General features: G+C 39.6%; 1 non-coding gene across 1 annotated transcript; it reads right to left on the bottom strand.

Moving 5' to 3' along the window:
- Window positions 1–265: 265 nt before the first annotated feature.
- On the bottom strand, window positions 266–372 carry LOC127117097 (small nucleolar RNA R71). Its single transcript, XR_007801857.1, has one exon. It is a non-coding gene; the product is annotated as a small nucleolar RNA R71 (small nucleolar RNA).
- Between the last annotated feature and the right edge of the window lie 6,739 nt (window positions 373–7,111).

Here is a 7,111-nt window from a genome sequence, read left to right on the forward strand (position 1 = left end):
ACTGTTGCAGGCAGTGCAACAGAACCAATTCTCTGGAAATCCTATCGAGGATCCAAACCTTCATTTATCCGTATTTGTCCAATACGCTGATACTGTTAAAGCTAACGGTGTCACTTCAGAGGCAATTCGACTTCGTCTTTTTCCTTTCTCGTTAAGAGATAGCGCTAGAAGATGGCTTCAATCTCTTCCTTCCAACTCAGTCACCACATGGAACGAGTTGAAGAAAGTTTTTCTTGCCCGATATTTTCCGCCGAGCAAAACAGCTATGTTAAGAGCCCAGATAAATGGATTTAAACAGAAAGATAACGAGTCTCTCTTCGAAGCATGGGAAAGATACAAAGACATGATGAAACTTTGTCCACACCATGGTTTAGAAGACTGGTTAGTAATTCATACCTTCTATAATGGTCTCCTGTACAACACGAGGTTAACAATAGACGCCGCCGCAGGTGGTGCACTAATGAACAAACCTTATGCTGATGCTTACCAACTTATCGAAAGCATGGCTCAAAACCACTATCAGTGGGGAAGGGAACGAACAATGGTAGAAAAACCTCAAACGAAAACTGGCATGTACGAGATAAGTAACCTTGATCATGTTAATGCAAAAGTGGATGCTCTGGTCCAGAAAATTGAAAGTTTAAATGTATCACCTCCAGCCACCGTGGTTGCCATAACTCAGAATTGCGAAGTCTGTGGAATCCAAGGTCACACTCCTGCAAATTGCCAACTCCTAACAGGAATCCAAGCGGAGCAAGTAAACTATGCTCAAGGAAGCCCCTACTCGCACACCTATAACTCAAATTGGAAGAATCATCCCAATTTTTCATATAAGAGTAATAATGCTTTATACACACCTGGACAATCTCCAAATCAAGCCCCAGCTATACCTCCAGGATATCAAAAGCCGATCCCATCTACACCTAACAATAACGCCCCTAGGAAATCCAATTTGGAAATCATGATGGAAAACTTTATAGCTTCTACACAGCAAACCAATAAAGATTTCTTAAACCAGAATGTACACACTGGAGAACAAATTAAATAACTAGAAAGTAAAGTAGATGCCCTGGCTACCCGTAACAAAATGCTGGAAACGCAAATATCACAAGTAGCTCAACAACAAGCGCCTACTGCTGCCCCAACTGGTACATTTCCTGGACAGCTCCAACCTAACCCGAGAAGCCACGCTCATGCAATTATACTGAGAAGTGGAACGGAAGTGGAAGGACCGTCTGACCCGAGGATAGAAAACCAAAACTCTAAAAAGTCAACTGAGGAGGAAAGTGAACCTAAGGAAAAGGAAGAGAGTAATAAGGAAACCGTAGAGAAGAAGGAACCTTATGTACCTCCACCACCTTATAAACCACCTATCCCTTACCCTCAAAGGCTTATTAAAACCAAAGATGCGGGCCAATTCAAAAAATTTGTTGACCTACTAAAACAATTAAACGTCACAATTCCGTTTACAGAAGCTATTACGCAGATGCCCTCATATGCCAAGTTCTTAAAAGAAATTCTTTCTAATAAAAGGAAACTTGAAGATAGCGAAACCGTTACACTCACCGCTGAATGTAGCGCTATAATCCAGAATATGCCTCCTAAACTTAAAGACCCAGGTAGTTTCTCTATACCCTGTCACATAGGAAAATTTGTCATTGACAAAGCCTTATGCGATTTAGGAGCCGGTATTAGTGTTATGCCTTTATCCATATGCAAGAGACTTGAAATGGGAGAATTAAGACCAACTAAAATGTCTGTGCAACTAGCAGATCGTTCCGTTAGATATCCTGTAGGAATTCTTGAAAACGTTCCAGTGCGCATAGGTCAATTCTACATTCCAACTGACTTTATAATTATGGATATTAGAGAAGATGAAGTTACACCCATTATACTGGGAAGACCGTTCTTAGCAACGGCCGGTGCAATCATAGACGTAAAACGAGGACGACTCACTTTCGAAGTAGGAGAAGAGAAAATTGAGTTCATTCTTTCCCAATTTTTGAAAGCACCTGCAATAGAAGATACATGTTACTTCATGGATATCATCGATGAATGCATAAAAGAAACAAAGTTAGAAAAAGACAAATCATCTGACTATCTTGTAGAAGACAAACTTAACCAATGTTTAGCAATAACACCGGACCCTACGCAATGCCTTAAGAAACCAACCCTAGACCTGAAAACACTTCCCAAATATCTGAGATATGAATTCCTAGACTTAGAACTTGAACGACCAGTGATAGTTAATGCTGACCTAGGAAGACTCGAAACAGAAAAACTCCTGCATATCTTAAGAAAATATCCAACCGTACTAGGATACAACATCACCGATCTTAAAGAAATAATTCCTTCTATTTGTATGCACCGCATCATGCTAGAAGAAGACTGTAAAACTTCTAGGAAACACCAGAGGAGACTAAACCCGATCCTGAGTGAGGTAGTGAAGAAGGAAATAACCAAGTTATTAGAGGCAGGTATCATATATCCTATATCTGATAGCAAATGGGTTAGTCCTGTACACGTAGTACCAAAGAAAGGAGGTATAACAGTTATTGAAAATGAAAAAGGAGAAACTATAACCAAACGAATCGAATCGGGATGGAGAATGTGCATTGACTATAGGAAACTAAACAAAGCAACCCGAAAAGATCATTTCCCTTTACCATTCATTGACCAGATGTTAGAACGATTAGCAAAACATTCTCATTTCTGCTATCTAGACGGTTACTCAGGCTTCTTTCAAATACCAATTCACCCTGATGACCAAGAAAAGACAACGTTCACGTGTCCTTTTGGTACCTTCGCTTATAGACGAATGCCGTTTGGCTTGTGTAATGCTCCCGCAACCTTCCAAAGGTGCATGATGGCAATATTCGCCGATTTTCTAGAAAACATCATGGAAGTATTTATGGATGACTTTTCCGTATGCGGACAAAGCTTTGAAGAATGCCTTGAAAACCTAGAAAGAGTTCTAGAGCGATGTGTAAAAGTAAACCTAGTACTTAATTGGGAAAAATGCCACTTTATGGTACAAGAAGGAATTGTTTTAGGACACATCATCTCGAACAGAGGAATTGAAGTAGACAAAGCCAAAATAGAGGTAATCGAAAACCTTCAACCCCCGAAAACTGTGAGAGAAGTACGAAGCTTCTTAGGACATGCCGGTTTTTATCGACGATTCATTAAAGACTTCTCTAAAATAACTAAACCTTTAACCGGGCTATTAATGAAGGATGCTGAATTCATATTCGACAATAAATGTTTAGAAGCATTTCAAACGCTTAAACAAGCACTAATCTCCGCGCCCATAATGCAGACACCAGATTGGAATGAACCATTCGAAATAATGTGTGATGCCAGTGATTACGCTGTAGGTGCTGTTTTAGGACAACGAAAGGATAAAAAGCTTCACGTTATATATTACGCAAGTAGAACTCTAGATGAAGCACAAATGAATTACGCCACAACCGAGAAAGAACTTCTAGCAGTAGTGTTTGCGCTGGATAAATTTCGTTCTTACTTGGTCGGAGCCAAAATAATCATCTACACTGACCACGCTGCTATCAAATACCTCTTAACAAAAAAGGATGCTAAACCTAGACTCCTAAGGTGGATCCTGTTGCTACAAGAGTTCGATTTGGAAATCAAAGACAAGAAAGGAACTGAAAACGTAGTAGCAGATCACCTCTCTAGACTTGAGAACCTTGAACCGGAAAGAACATCAATTAACGATGATTTCTCGTACGATAAGCTTATAGCTAATTTGGAAGAAAATAACGCTGATAAACAGGTAGAAACCACCTTAGCTATATCTGTTACACCGTGGTACGCTGACCTCGTCAATTATTTGGCTGCCGGAATAGTTCCACCTACCTTATCCTACCAGCAGAAGAAACGATTCTTCTATGACATAAAACACTATTACTGGGATGACCCCTTACTTTTTAAAAGAGGCCCCGATGGTATTTTCCGTCGGTGTATACCCGAAGAAGAGGTAGAAAATATAATCCAACACTGTCACTCCGCTCCTTATGATGGACATGCAAGTACATCCAAGACCTGCTCTAAAATCCTACAAGCCGGTTTCTATTGGCCAAATATATGGAAGGATGTACATGCAGCTATTAAGAAATGTGACAGATGTCAACGCACAGGAAACATATCTAGACGTGACGAGATGCCACAAAAGGGCGTTTTGGAAGTAGAGATTTTCAACGTGTGGGGAATAGACTTCATGGGACCTTTTCCATCCTCTTTCGGTAACAAATACATACTCGTGGCAGTTGACTACGTATCAAAATGGATTGAAGCTATAGCTTCTCCAACAAACGACACACGAGTAGTAACTAGACTCTTTAAGAATATAATATTTCCAAGGTTTGGTGTCCCAAGAATAGTAGTCAATGATGGTGGATCGCATTTCATATCCAAGGTTCTCGAAAAACTACTGCTTAAGTATGGCGTAAGACATAGAATAGCGACACCTTACCACCCTCAAACCAATGGGCAAGTGGAAGTGTCTAACAGAGAAATCAAACAGATACTAGAGAAAACAGTCGCCACTTCAAGGAAAGACTGGTCATTGAAATTACCAGAAGCTTTATGGGCTTACCGAACTGCTTACAAAACTCCCATGGGGACAACCCCATTTAAGCTCATTTATGGAAAATCCTGCCACCTCCCGGTAGAATTAGAACATAAAGCCTATTGGGCTATTAAAAATCAAAATTTAAACTATAAGGCCGCCGACGAAAAGAGAATCCTTGAGATAAGCGAATTAGAGAAACTCAAAAGAGACGCTTACGAAAATGCCAGAATCTACAAAGAAAGAACAAAACAATGGCATGACAAGCGCATATCAAGGAAAATCTTCAAACAAGGCGATACAGTCCTTTTATTTAACTCTAGGCTAAAGTTATTCCCGGGAAAACTACGATCTAGATGGTCAGGTCCTTTTCAAATCACCAATGTTTTTCCCAGTGGAGCGGTAGAAATTAAAGGCAAATCTATGGAACCGTTTACCGTAAACGGGCAACGTCTAAAACATTATCACTATGCAGAAAACAATGAAGATTCGCAAGTCTTGCACTTAGACGAAATGCCTCCAGAACTTATAGATTATACTTGATAGTTTTTATGTCGAGCTTGCGACATTAAACAAAGCGCTTAGTGGGAGACAACCCACAAATATTTTTTATTTTTTATTTTTTTTCTTCCTTAATTATTCTTTTAAATTTTGTTTAGTGTTCATTCTTAATTTATTTTAATTTATAAAAAAAAACACTTTTCTCTTCTTCTTTCGGCATTTGGCCAAATCCTGACTAAAAATATTGTTTTTCTTTTCTCTAGCTAACATTAACCTGATGGGACAAGTCGATCGTATGGGTATCAAATTCAGAGGAAAAACTCAGAAACAAAAGTTTGAGGAACTAGCCACGAGAGAGATACTACCTAGCCTGTATGCTGATGACTGGGCAATGACTGCCCTTGGACTAAGAGAAAGTGTCATGTATTTGCTGAGTCAGATAGGGTGGGAAACCTCTCCTATCCGTAGACATTTCGTCACCTACCGGAGACTAACACTAGAATTCCTTAGTTCCCTGATCTATCTACCCAGCCATGGGAAAGGAATAAGCAGAGGTTTCATCCAGTTCAGAATGTTTAACATGGAGTACCAATTTAATATTCAAGACTTTACCAACCTTTTAGGTTTCCCTACCTCCTTTGACACATTCACAGTGAGCCAAGAAGAACTTTTTGAATATAGAGAACTTGAACACTTTTGGGGAAGCTTGACTGGAAATGACGATCCCGAGGAACATGAGTTTCTCTCTGGAAACATACATAACCCGGCCTTTCGTTATTTCCATAAGATCCTGACCCACACCTTGTTTGGGAAGAAGCCAAACAGTACCACAGTTTCACGTGATGAACTCTTCATCATATTTTGTGCTTCCCAGAACCGTCCAGTAAACGGTGCCACTTTTATGTTGGCAAATTTAGACCACCTTATCCAAGATGAACGAGCACCAATTCGAATAGGCGGTTTGATAACCATGATTGGTAATGCTATCGGATTACGTCAGTCTATGCTTGACTTAAGCCCTTTTTGTGGCATTACTAATATGAGTATACCCTTCCTCTTCAACACCATGTTTATAGCAAACCTAGGATCTGACGAGTTTGAGCTTATAATTAATAACCAAGTTCTTTGCCTATTCACCATGCCCAATCCTAGGACTAGTGTTCATAACCGCAATAACTGGCTCTACAATCTGAACGAAACCCCCTCTCGTGCTAGATCCACTGAATCCATCCAAGACTATGAAATTTGTGATGACCAGATTCCTTATGCTGAATCCGACCCTCAGACACCATCTGGTTATTATGATATTGATCCTCCTCCTCAACCTGTTCAGACCGAAGAATCGGCAATACCCGACCTTAGACATCATATGCCCGGAACTGATTATAACACTGCCATTGAAGCTTTGATGTCAGAACAAGACGCCCTCAGAGAAGAGTTCGCTAACATGAGAAACGAATTTCTGGGATGCATGAACAGTATGACAAATCAGTTTCACGAGTTGCTATACCGTGTTAACTCCTTTGCTCCTCCGGCCAGAGATCATGCAGATGGATAGAAGTCGTTTTTCTTAGTTATTTAGTTTTAGTTAGATTATTCATTAATGTTATTTCAAATTATGTTCGTATTTATTTCTCTTTCGCATTTTTTCCAATGTTACATTATGATTATTTTATGAAGCTATTGATTTATTTTACTTTATTATGAATTATGCAATATCTATCAATAATGCTCTCTACTGTTGCTGCCTACATAACTTATTAAAGAAAAAAAATATATTTATGCACTATTATACAAAGTAGAATAACATGCAGGGGAAATTTAAATAGCAGAGTAAAATAATCTGAAGCAAAGAAAAACAAAAAATAAAATAAATTACTATAATTATTATGAAGAACGCAAGCAGTAACCATGCCAGAATGACTGTGTGACGAGCGTCACACAATCTATCACGGACGTCACGCCAAGTGCCTGTGACGCCCGTCACGCCCCTGTCACGAGCGTGACACCGTCTGACCATGT

This window comes from Lathyrus oleraceus, chromosome 1 (assembly GCF_024323335.1).
Source record: "Lathyrus oleraceus cultivar Zhongwan6 chromosome 1, CAAS_Psat_ZW6_1.0, whole genome shotgun sequence".
NCBI lineage: Eukaryota > Viridiplantae > Streptophyta > Magnoliopsida > Fabales > Fabaceae > Lathyrus > Lathyrus oleraceus.